The sequence below is a fragment of the Balearica regulorum genome, chromosome 13 (genome assembly GCF_011004875.1).
Source record: "Balearica regulorum gibbericeps isolate bBalReg1 chromosome 13, bBalReg1.pri, whole genome shotgun sequence".
Taxonomy (NCBI): Eukaryota; Metazoa; Chordata; class Aves; order Gruiformes; family Gruidae; genus Balearica; species Balearica regulorum.
In genome coordinates, this window is record NC_046196.1 from 4,675,465 (window position 1) to 4,689,103 (window position 13,639).

Consider the following 13,639-nt stretch of genomic DNA (forward strand, 5'->3'; position numbering starts at 1 on the left):
ACTAACAAGACAGAAGTTTCTATTAAAACTTTTTGAACCCAGGTATTCATTATTCTGCTCCTTCCACCTGGAAGGAGACAAGACCTGCTTTACAGCTGAAAAGAAATTCTGCTCATTTACACAGCCTTAAATCTTAATTTCGTTTTTTAAAGACTACATCCTCCCTCAAATCATGTTGTGAGCCTCCATTTTTGTAGCTGCTTTAGTAAAAGCTTGATTCAATTGTATCTACACCTTTCCGTGTGATGTGATTGGCCTTTCATGCTAAGATACAACAGCCACCTCACTATCGTATGAAATGCCCTGTCCCAGTTTCCAATTAAAAGGCAAGCCAGTTATAAAATGTCTTTCAAAGAACTCTCAATGCAAAATAAAAAAAGTATATGTATATTTACATATATAGATTTACATATATAGACATCTCTATGCACTTAAGCTGTTCACAATTACTAGTTCAAGAATCCCTGTTAGCCAAGAAATTTCGAGTCCTCCCTACTTCCAGTGCACCCAAAGAACTGAATTTTAAAGCATTCCTGTTACCTGAAGACAGTTGTTAGGAAAAACTCACCCACCCCTTAACAAATTTGGCAAGATGGAAAATCTGCTGCAGGCTTGAGGCTATTGCTAGTGGAATTTTCTGCTATGTAAGAAACAAATTCTTTTGTTATTCTCTGGGGAAGAAGGGCCATATTGTCAGTGATGACATAGTGCTGAGGGCATTTTTTACAAGGTGGAAAGTGCCTTCAACTGTGTCATTCTCTACTCAGGAGGAAATCAATGCACTTTACAGAGCCAGAGCTGTGTACAGTGAATTCAGAGTGGCAGTACAATCTGAGATACATTACAACTGCTGCCCAGTGAGGTAAAAGTGTTTTGCCAGTCTTAACTGCTGTTCTGCTGCTGGATGAAATGGAGTGTAACTCTTGAAGCTTTGATCAGTTTGTTAGTTTGTTTTTTGGGGAAGTGTTTAAAATTTTGGTGCAGAATTGTTAAATGCAATCTCTATATTGTGTTTCTAAATAAGCTTCCAGGCGTTACGCATGCTTGAAGGAAGGAACAATTTATATCAATAAAACTTTCTGATTGGACATAGACCTTTTCCATTCTCATAGAAAAAACAGGCTTGAAAAAACAATCTATTTTGAAGTGCTGGAATTTTCTAACTGAATCACACTGCTCACTTCTCTGAACCTCTTACAACCATCTCTTTAGCCACATTGCTGAAAGCAACGCTTTTACCTATTGTTATCTCAAAGTGCTACCTTTAAGAGTGGAGTAACAACAGCGTGCAGAAGCTGGGGATTATTTTTCCTTTAAGGTAGGAACATGGTGCCTTAATGTTATAATTAGGCCATGGTGAGAAGTCAAGAGTCCAGCAAAAAGCCTTGCTATCTCTAATTCCCCTGTTCAGCTGCACAGCTGCCTTGGACCTGCTACAAAGTCTGCCGCAAAAATCAATGGAAACAACTTTCCAGTTACCTCAAGAAAGCCTAAATCAGACCTTTATTACCATCAGCACAGATTTTACTGTCTTTCTCTTGTATTCTCAAACGTTTAATAACATTAGTGTAAATCTCTGGACTTCCAGATATTAGAGGTACACTTTTGACAAATTCATTTGAAAAACTCTCTCTCACTTCAGTACTTACATATATCATTCATGGTTCATTTAAAAGGCAGAAATCCTCTAGGAAAACTGTGATCTCCCTTCAGTTTGTCTCTCCCATAAGTTTTGCATTTTATTAAGGATACATTAATAAAAGTACACAAAGACAATACAGAAATTTCTAAGACAACAGAAAGTAGGGTAATGGAAGATAATGCAGTCAACAGGATTTCTGTCACTTCTCATGGGTGAGATAGACTTGCATGAAAACGTCTCTCAGCAATATTTTTCCTTTAGTCACTCTTTCTGCCGAGGAGTTTCATGCATGCAGTAAAGTGCCAATGCTAAGGTAAATGTCAAAGTAGCAACTGCTTCAATCTTGTAATTTTTCTAATAAAGCCACATATTCTTTTTATTACTATGCAGGCTTTTTTCCTCTTTAATATGCACCTTCCACTGAACTGTTCCTGGATAGCTATTTAGAGCTGCATTCCTGTACCTTCTGGTGCTTCACTGTCTGGTGACAGCTGTATCAGGTGTCAAAAAAAGCATTTTGCCAAACCAGAAATAATTCAGAAGTGAGATATTAGGCCAAACACCTATATTTGATCTCTTGTAGGCTGGGTCACTCTGTTTCAGCACAGAAAGGCACCATCTATGATGACCATGACTACCATTGTTCTCTGTGATATTTAAATTAAAGCATTAAAAGGAGAAACTCCTATTAGAAGAGGTCTGAAAGCTGAAAATGAAATTATATTGGACGAAGATTTAATTAGGATCTTTTAGTTCATCAGAGGACTGTGGAATGAGTGTGAATGAACTTACAGGACTATAGAGACTTGTACCTCCCATAAGAATGTGGCTCCATAACTTTCCTTCAACATTTTTAAAGGTAATTCAGCTGTAAAAAATTTGTGATAAACCTAAATTGAACTGAAGCAGCATATCTAATTTTTACAGTCTAGTTACTGCTAATATCAAATATTCATTTCTCCCAACAAGCAGGTAACTATAGCAACAAACACAACATGGCTGTATGCAAAGGTGCTGAGGAACAAAAAAAACCAACCCAAAACCAACAAAAAAAAAGTAAAAATCTTTATGTTTATCTCAGGTTTTTTAATTTTTTAACCTTCTTTAGAATTATCAGTATAGCTGTCAACTATTTAAAATATCTGCAAATGATTAATTTAGTAAAATATTATGGAGACATTGAACAACTTCTGTACACAGAGAAAGGGAAGAATTCCATTCCTGTCTGAAAACTGCAATCAAAAATAATTTCCAATTAAAATACTTTCTGACAAGAAGAAGAAAATTAATTTAAATTTTAGCTCTAGGACGAAAGGAGAACGAGCAACGTCATGTTTCATTTTCTTCAGCCTGTCACTTCAATTCTCTTTTGAGGAGGACTTATTTTCAGATGATATAATTACAATCCTGAAACGGCAGTTTTAAATATACATGACAGATGTTTATTAAATTGAAATATGTTCAGAATAAAATTTACTTCCCCTCGTCTTCACTACAGAAGCAAAGGCCAGATTCTAGGGCCTCTTTTCTCTTACAGTGCCTTAAAGCTGAGATATTTTCATGATTGTCAGTGGAATTATCCCCCATTTCAAAGACTATAACTCTCCTCCCCTGTCAGCCCTACCATGCATTTCATCTCTAGCGTATATGTTGCCTGGCTCATCTAAGTGTACTTTCAAACTTTATGCAAGGCAACATCCTGGTATAAAGACTATAAAGGAAAAAAAAGGTAGCAAGGATATCCAATTCTTATGCTGAAAACAACATCTCGTCTAGGGAAGGCTGTGGTCCAGTATTCTAAACATCATTAAATGAGCAGTGTCTGGCAACATGCTCTGAAGTAACATATGTTGTATGTCAAAAAAGAAAAGTCAACATTCATAAATACTGCTCCATGGTACCATCAACCTATAAGGCAGAATTCATATTTTAGATGGAGGTGTCTATTGGAAGATGGTAGTATAATATGGCACAAACTTAAAGTGTTTACAAATCATCTTTCTGAGTGAGCAATATCTTCCCCTAACAGTGATTTATATATGGTCTTGAAGGAGTCAAGTTATACTTGCTCTGCAGGGAGAATGATGCTTTATGGATTTCCTTTCAAGGAAATTGAGTTTGTCTTAAAAAAAAATAAAAATCCATGACACAAGACAGATCAAATTAAAGATGTCAAAAGCAAACTATAAAAAGTAATCAGCAAAACTGAATTATATGCATAAATGGCAGCATTTTGATCACTGACAGAGAATTCAGTGATCTTCAAGTAAGGAAAAAATCAATCATTTAGGGAAGTTTCATAGCCATATCAAAAAAGTTTGTTAAAGAAAAGCTAGCCCTTCTGTGGTAGATTGAACTACTTTAATTCTACAGTAATCAACCACATGACTGAATGACTTCATTTATGCTTTAGATTTTGAGCTTCTGAAATGTTTATATATACATAATATGGATGTAATGTCCAACATTTACAACTAAAAAATGATTCAAAGGCTGTCACTAGTCTCTCTGGGATGTTCCAGCTATGTTTTAATTAAGATTTCAATTTTCACACTTTGCTTAATATATAAAAATGAAAAACAAATAGGCAAAAAGTTACATGAATGTATTAAAGGTGAAACACTAGTCGATTCTCCAGTCCAAAAGAGAAGCAGAGGAGAATTTGATTAACATGACTCTTTATATTTATACCTGCTTAATTCGACAATTTATCTATCTCCAGGTCTCTTCAAAGGGGTGTTTCTTCAGGATATTTCTGTGCACTTACATGTGTTTATCTGTTCCAAGAACTAAAAGTATAATTCAATCAAATATACAAACATTATTCACATTCTGCCTTCTCAGATTAGCTTTTAATTGATTTACTGAGTATATAAACAGAAAACTAATGTTATTCATGTAGTCTAAGAGGGCTTTTTTTTTTTTCTTTCAACCTTGAGTAGAGTTTTTTTAACCTTGAGTAGAGTTTTATATAACTCAGTAGTACAGACTGAGGACTATGGGATGTTGACACAACTAGAGAAATGGTATCTAATGCTTCACAAGAATATAATTACAAAAAAAAGAGTACAATTCTTCCAAAGAATACAATTACACTGAAACTAAAAGCTGACACACACACCTCCCCACACACTTATTTTAATTCATGGTATTGAAATTAGATACTCCAGCACAAAGGATAGGTACAATTAGGCAGAATTTGGAGAGAAAGAATTTTCTCCTTGATGGTGTTAAGATAAAATCTCTGACAAAACAGTATATTTTAAATAATTTTTGCTGTATACACTCTAAAAATAGAAAGTCATAAGAAAACAAGAAAGATAAAAGAAAATTAAAATAAAATGAGAAAGATGAACGTATTAGCTGATTGGCATTTGGGAAATCAAAAGTAATGTCCCATTAATGCTAGAGGAATTATCCCACAATAATGGCACTGGGAAATCTGAATTATGCTAGTAGAACACCAAAAATAACCATATATGTAATTGACAATACCTTTTTTATTTTAAAAAAGTGGGTTAAGGAATCTGGACCCAAACCACAGCTTTGTAGCTAGATTATTTTTTTCCTTTTTGGTATTAAACATTAATCTAAGGTTTTTCCTTTCTTTGTTTTCTCTTGGGAAGATGACCAGTGTGTAATCCTAATTTCTGGGACTGGGTAATTCTCTCCCTTGCCAAGGTGTTAACACAGAATACAGATGCATGTATGTTTGGTGAATTTCAAACAATATTAGGGTTAGGTGTTCATTACAGTCACAGGACTTTAAGTATATATTTCATACAGCTCTTGACTAAAGGTAGAATTGTTACTCACTCAGTTTCCAAAGCTTTATTGTATTTTGAGAAAAGAAAGTATAGTGATTGATTTTCATATTAAAGAGCACAAAACTTTCTCTCCTGAAGCATCTCTGGGGTGTCTCTTGTAGAGTCCCAAGCACTCTGAGCTGTAACTCCGATATAGCTAAGCAATTATTCCTATAGCGACTTTGAAGTAATTCCATTTATTTTATGGTACTAACTCTACTTGAGTCATGCTGGTTGTAAACTGACTACTTCCAGATGTTTTCCTTTTTGCTCTCTCAAGCACTGAGCATTCTGAAGCATTGATACTTGATGCAAAAATCAAACTTTTAAGATAGGAAAGTTTTAAAAACTTTTTTCAAGCATTAACTGTGATACATCCTTACTACTTCTATAACAAGGAGGAATTAATCTTATTGAGACAGCAAAATCTACCTGTTTGGAAACTAGAGATTTTGCAAGAAAAAGAGGGTGTATTTGGATTAATCAATAGAGACTTACTGCTACATTTTATAGTCATACTCCTTGGCCCTAAGAAAGCCCTGAAAAACACAAGCAGTGAGAATCTATCAGATTTTTCTCACCTTTTGGCCCTTCCAATCCTCTCTCTCTTGAACTGAAACCATTGCCCCAGACCTCTACAAAACACATGGTATGTCTCCAATCTGGATGTCTAAACTTTACTGTCTTCCATTGCAGCTGAACTTTAGTAACCATCAGGCCCTTTGTACTCACGGAATATGTGCCAGCATTTCGTAATTAACCAGCACTCTCTGCAAAATCTGCCACTTGAAGTGTTTTTGTTAGAAGTACACCACTTCTTTTCCCCTCTTAGATTGTCATTTGTCACAGTGGGATTTTAACGTCTAATCATCCATAGAGCTAATACTCCTTTCAATTTTTTAAGTAAAGACACTCTAGTCAAAAAAGATAACATTTCAGTTATCAGCCTCTATTCAAAGTATACGAGCAGCTGATATCGTGCTTTGTGTCACTCGTAGGAAGCGTCTTGAAGATGATATTTTTATAAATCTCTCTGCAATACATCAGTGTCAGAGAAACTTGTGCTGTTTAGATGAGTGACATGTCTAGAGGATCAGCAAACTATCTGCCATGGGAGCCAGTGATACCAAAACTCCTAACCCAAAATATGAGAGGGAGAATATAAATATTTCTCAGTGGAGTTACAGAAAACTGCAAGCTTGAAAAGTCATATTCACATCTTTTTGTGGAAAGAAGATTTCAGGTTTTTCCAGAAAGTAAGCTATTATAAGAGTATGTATTTCAAAATTATGCTTGGAGTCATCAATAGTTGAGAATCACCTGTTTTCCATACTATGGCAGAAAATGTACTAGAAGAATGAATAGCCTGTAGCCTACCTAAGAAATAAATCCAAGATGTTCATGAAGAGCTGGGAATGCTTTTTCTTCTTCTGTCAGTGTCAAAGGGAAACACAGAGAAAGCAAGCAGAAAAAGATTCCTTTGAGACATGGCTTGGAATTTCATGTGGTTCACCTACACAGAGGAGGGAAACATGGCCTTGCAGAAAATCTGCCTGCTAAGTGGTTGTTGTTTATCCCACCTGCAATCTACAATTTAAAAAGCTTAAGAGGTGTATATATAGTGATTATCCCAATTTATATTGGACGAAATTGTAAAGGAGCACCTACACATGGACATCAGCCAGCAGATCTGGCAGGATGATAATCCAGAGCTGTAATGGCTAGGGGCTTCTACCTACAAAGTTGTTGTCAACAAGCCAGACTTAAGGACTGCAAAGGAAAACCTGCTGTGGCCTCCACCACCCACACAGAGCAGCCAACGCAAGAATTTGAAGGGAGCTCTGGCGGTCACTAGAGCTTTGCAGCTAGTCGTGCTCAGTTCAGAGCAGGGAAGCTAAATACAAGACAGAGTATAAGCAGTAGCTTATTCAGTGAGCTTTTCATTTACAAAGAAAGGAAATAGGTTTGTTCACCCAATGGTTTTATTTTTTCCAGAGGTAGGATTCTTACATGTTGTGCTTATTGTTTTGAAGAAAAGCCATTCAGTGATTTAACTGCCTTATGATCTTGATATTATATTCACTGTCCAGAGTCAGTAACCTTGTGCTGAAATGGCTGCCTGCGAGGTTCCTGAGGTAATATGTTCATCCCTCACAGACTTTTACAGAAAAGAAAATCTAGTCCCTGTTATTGTCAGATTATTTTATTTTTTTTAAAAAAAATTGAGTATCAAACTATGTGTTGAATTAAATAAAAGTTGAAACAGATAATAACAATGTAATGAAAGATTTGCAGAAATTCTGCGACTACAGCTTTATGCAGATCAGAATTTTTTTAAAAAATTATCATTTTTTCTAATGTTCTGGCAATAGGAATCTTTACTATTCATAACCTGAATGATACTACTCATATTTTGACATACCATTCTTACTTTATTTACCTCTTTTGCACAGTCTCTTTCAAGATTTAAGAATGGGTTAATGAGCTTTCTCATCAGAAACATAATAGGGATCAAACTAAGAATTACTAGTACATCTAGTAAAATGAGATTCTTACTGCAGACATTTAAGTCCAAATGCTGGAAAGTTCATCATAAAATTAACTTTAAATATGAGTTTGCATCTCACCAAGAAGCACTTTCCGTCTACCTGTCCATTTGTTCATAAGCTAGCATTATAACTGGAAGCTTTCTTCTCCCCATTTTTCTAATGTTTGACATACAATGGACTATGAAATAATCTCCGAAAAGAGACCAAAGACCCACCATTTTTCCCTGGCTGAAGACCCACTGCTCACATTTACAGACATCAGAAACTATAGTATAAGGAATGCATTAATCAAGGGAACAGGATGAATGCCTTGTTTATCTTGTATTTTAAGCAGAAAAGAAATATATTGCCATATCTGTCACTAAAAAACCCCCAAATCATAGAAATTAAGGTCCAACTATTGCAAAACAAGTTCAAGGTGTGCAAGTGGGAATTCTGTCAGAGAAGACAAGACAAGACAAAATGATACAATTATTCCAACTCAGAGCTGATATGCTCCAAGAATACGTTTTCCCACAATCACTGTAAATATGAATATTTTAGAGGTTAATATGAAGATCAAATGTGGAATATATTTGCTGAAAAGATTAATATCTTTTCATTAAAAATGAGAGTGCACTGTTGGTTCAGCATTTGCATTTAGATTGAGTAAGTAATAAGTATATTGACTGCTTAAGACACATATCTCCAAAATGGAAAACATGGATAAAGAGGGTAGCGTCCATCTGCAGAAGTGGACAAGCTTTTTCTATTTCCTACTGCTACCCCTTCAGAGAACTTAAGCCCTGTCAACAAGAATGCTGTGATTTACTTATTACAGCAGAACTGGTTGAATACTGTAAAGAACATCTATGCAAGCATTCATTCCTTCATGCGAGCAGTGTATTGGTGTATATGTATCAGCGGGCTGCTGTTGACTTGAAAAATTGCTAGCCACTGTACAATCATTCATCAATGTATGGATAGGAATGGGTATTTGCCAATTGCTATACACTGCTTTTTGTTGCAGTTGTTGTTTAAAGCTTAGAGGCATCCGGTTAAGCGGGAGCCTCAGCCGCTATTACGTTATTACCAGTGGTCCACATAAAGATGAGCAGGATGGGCTAATGTAACTACAGGTTTCTCATCATTTATGGCATTTGGCTTTCAGCTCCATGTTTCCAAGTAATAAAGAGAGGAAAAGTTATATATGATTCAAATAATGGTAGACTGATGCCCCAGGATTGGTTCAAATGGTTACAGAATATAGCACTTGCTTACTGAAATGGCATGACTTGCGCAGGCACACCGAGCGTCGGTCTCCCTATGTAGAGAACATACATTTCATTTAACTGAATCTAGCGCAGGGTTTCTTGGAATCACAGAATACTTGGAATTGGTTTTCTTGAGAAGAGTGTTTAAAAACATATGTAACAGCATATAGTCCAGCATGCAGCAAATATCTCAAACTATTTGTTAACTTTAATTCAAATTAAGCACAGCAGTTACTATCAAAAGCAAAAGCATATTACTCCTCAAACTGTGAGAAGTAAAGTAAATATTTCACTTAAGCAACTGTGGTGGCAGCTTTCTTACAGTACTCTAGTCATATAAAATTTATACAAATCGTACAGCTACTTTCCTGCAGAGCAGAGGGGTCTGTAACACTGGCAAAATAGCACTGTGAGTAAGCAGAAAAACTGATTACTGATCCATAAAGGAAATTTAAAAGTTGATCCTACAAGAGTACAAGCATTTTCTCCTCCCATGCACATGAGGAGCATTATTTTTCTTTCACTGCAGGGAAGTGTCACTTTGAAATGGACTCTCCATCCCTAAAATACAAAATTCAGGACATTTCCTCAAGGTTTCTTTCCTCTTTTCTTCTCTTCCCTCCTCCTATTTTTTTTTCCTGTTGTGCTCTATTTTGGGTCATTTAGACCATACAGTTTGATGGAGGAGATCCTTCTTCTCTGAATTTATGAATCAAAATGTATTCTCCAATGGATATCTGGAGGTATAATTTGCCCCCTAACACTCTTCAATCTTTATTGCTGACACATTCAAGGATGCCTATCTCCCACAAGAAAAAATCTCACATTAATCTTCACAAATACGTCCTTACCTTCCTTCTGAAAATGAAAATGGATGTTCTTTGAGAAATTATCTGAGTTTCACTACAAACCCTGAGGATCATGCACTTTTGGAAACAATTTTGAATCTGAAAAATTTATAAATAAAAAGACGCTGGTAGATTCAGGCCATACAAATCCTGCATGGTGCTAAGTCCTTCCTTGGAGGCATGAAGCACTCGGCTGAAGCAGATGTCAACAGAAATCAAAAGCACTCAGCAGCTTGCTGGATGTAATCTGTGGGATTCCTACATACACTTTTCTGCATACTGGAGAGAATGACTTTTTTGCTTAATGCTTTTGCAGCTGATACTATTCTATGGAAATAGCTCCAGAGCACACAGTGTCACCTATCTGTGCTAAATCAAACACCCATCCAATTGGTACCAAAGTTAAAAACCAAAAAAGCTAGATTGGGGATCTGAAAACAGACTAGCAACTCAAAGAAAAGACCTAAGATGACCTTCCTGTTTCTAGATAGTGCAAGAAAGAAAACAACCCTAAGGACAGAGTGATGCCTTTCACATTACGTATTCCTTCTGCTGCCTTATGCATAGAGCAGCTTTGGAATAGCCTTTGAAGGAGAGACCACTTAACACACCAGGGAACATTCCCATCTCCATACTCTCAATTTAGCAAATGACCTAATAAATGCCAGTCACAGAAAAAGAAATTTTGAAGGCTTGTAGGAATTTAATGAAATTGTCTTCATTTTGAGCTGATCCTGTGCAGCTAAAAGAACAAGCAGATGCACGGTTGAGGTTCACCAGAAACAATTATTTCCTTTTTTCCTTTCTTTTAAATTTTGTTTTATTTTAAAAGCGTCTACTTAGAATTTACTTTTAATTCTAAAGTATTACCAGAAAAATTGTTTGATTTGATTTTCATCTCCTTAAAATTATTAACTTAGATGTTTACTTATGCATGCTAAGATTATCCCACATCTATTTAATTGGTTATAAAACCTGAGCTCTCTAGATGGCCAAACTTCATCTTACTTTAGGGTAAATATCTGTATTTTGATTCTTTGTACTGCAACAAGAATTTCTGAGGCTATGCCATAGCAATTTTTCTGAAAACGTTCAAGCATGGAAAAGTAATATGGACTAGAGACTATACAGTATGCACAAAACCTTCCAGATGCCTTGTATCTCCACATCTCAGTACCTCCCACTAGGCAATATCCCCAGTCTTTTGTTCCCTCTGATGCACAAATATGAAATAAATGATACTTAAAAAAACCAAAAGTCCAAAACAAAACCCCAAACAATTTATATTCTGTTAATTTGTCTTAAATTAAATGAAATGAAATGGAAAGCTTCCCAAAAGCATCAAGATCCAAGCAGTGGTAAAAGTTACTAACAGAGATGGAAAATATGAGCAATTTTAATAGTGTTTTAACATGTTTTAAAACAGTTCATATCAACTTCTGGTACACATACATACGGTTTATGAGAAATAGTTTTCCCCCTTCTCCACGTCCATCCTAGAGAAAGTTTTACTTTAATTCAGCTTCTTAATTGGTGTCTACAGCTAACAAAGTTTAAACAGTACACCTACAAGAAACAACTAAGAATAATCCACTTTTCACTGGTACTTGCTTATAAGATTCAACCAGAAAAAAAAATAGAGCTAGCAAAAGACAGAAAAATCACAGGCAACTGACCTAATTTAAAGTTTAAGTAAAATCTGGGAGAAGCTGCTGGTTTGAATTGGCAGTCATGAATAACGAGATTCACCAGGACCAATTTTTTGCAGTTTCTGGAGCTGTGGAATTCCCCAGCAGAAATGCACCTGTCCTCCCTGCCCCCCTATATAAATACCACATGTACCTTCATGAGCTACACCATTACCTGCAAATACTGCTGACTCAAATCCCAGTCATCAAAAAGGATCAGCTGAGTTGTTCAACATCCATTCTCTTTTCCAAACAATGGAAAACATTAACGAAAAGCTTGGTGTTCCCTGTGCGCATCTAGTGGAATACATTCTCCACTGAGATGTCAACAAAAGAACATAAGAACTGAGGAGGTAAAAGCATTCCTGTCTCCTGTTTGCAAATACTGTTTCACACGGTCTTTTTCCAACCATCACTCAATATCTCTATCTAGAATTTTGTCCTCTGATGTTACACACCTATTAGGCAAGGCTTTCGGGGGAAAGACCATTTCTTTGCCCCATGTTTCTACAACGCACTGCATAGATTGCGCTAAAAAGCCAAACCAGTTAAGATTTGCAAAGGTTCATCAGAGAAAATAGAACAACGACAAGGCACTAATATCAGCTGATATCCTACAGAGGAGTGGCAAATAGTACTCCCTCCCGGCCACCAATTTTCCAGCACCCTAAAAGTCACTTCTTCAAGCCCAGTGACATGCAGATACCTTAATTTCTAAGCAGTAGCTAGACTGACATTTCCTTCTCCAGATGTTACTCCTGTCTCTCTCCGAGGCAGACAATTCTTTTACAATAATTCAATTTCATGAGCTATGTAGAAATACATGCGTTATTTATACAGTATCAAGATTATGTTGGTATCCAGAATTGTTTAGAATAGGATCATTAGTCCACTTGTCCCTAAAAGCTGCTATTACAGTTCAAAATAGAAGTTATACATCTTTGACCATGAAGGGCTAACTCCATAAATTTAAAAAAGAAGGCATGACTACTAGTTTCTACTCAAAACATACACAAGCAGGAAGGGGGAGAAGAGGCTGAAGCCACAAAGATTACAGAGAGCACAACACAGAGCACCTTGTGAAGAAATGGAAAACATACGTTTTCCCAAGTGTTTCACCTGACAAGACAATATTAGACTAGACTTTACCTGCAGATAATGCTTGGGTTTAGTGTTAAAATTTTACACAGCCCTACATTTTGGCTCATAAAACATACAGCATTCCCAGCCACAACAAAAATTACTTTGCAGTTTCAACAAGACTGCAGCTTGCCATGTCACCTTCAAAGTAAAGGTATTGAATCAACTATTACTAAAAATCATGAGGAATTCAGATCTTGCTTTCAGGATATACTACCCAGCTGTAATACCCGTTCGATTGAGCCCAGACTTCTTGTATGGAGACAGCATCATTATTTCATGAATCACCAGTGACCTTTGGAAGATACTAGGAAAAGCAGGCATGTTCATTCCTGTCCATTGATTTTCTAATTTTTTAGTAAATTGGTATAATCTGGGGAATGGTTATCTATTAGGAATAAAAATACCTAAACTGACTTTAGAAAACAGTATAAAGCTTTTGAACCGAAACAATGAATTTAGAAGGAAAACTTGAGGCAAAAAGGTAGCCATTATATAAATCTTAACTTGGGCATGATTCTGTGGCCTGCCACAAAAGTAGGAAAGAATTGGAATCCCTCTAAACTTAAAAAGACAGATCTACAGACTCAGACCTTAGTTTTACTGCACTATGTGTCTGGGATATGTCTGGTTTTTCTGCTGTTGGAAAAGCCTGCAGAAAAACTACTCACTTAAAATGGGAAGTGGTATGGTCATAATTTTCATCTGGTTAA

General features: G+C 36.1%; 1 protein-coding gene across 2 annotated transcripts in view; it reads right to left on the reverse strand.

Moving 5' to 3' along the window:
• The window catches only part of CDH13 (cadherin 13), a 496,783-nt gene that overhangs the window by 136,824 nt on the left and 346,320 nt on the right, over nucleotides 1-13,639 (reverse strand). The window lies entirely within an intron of this gene.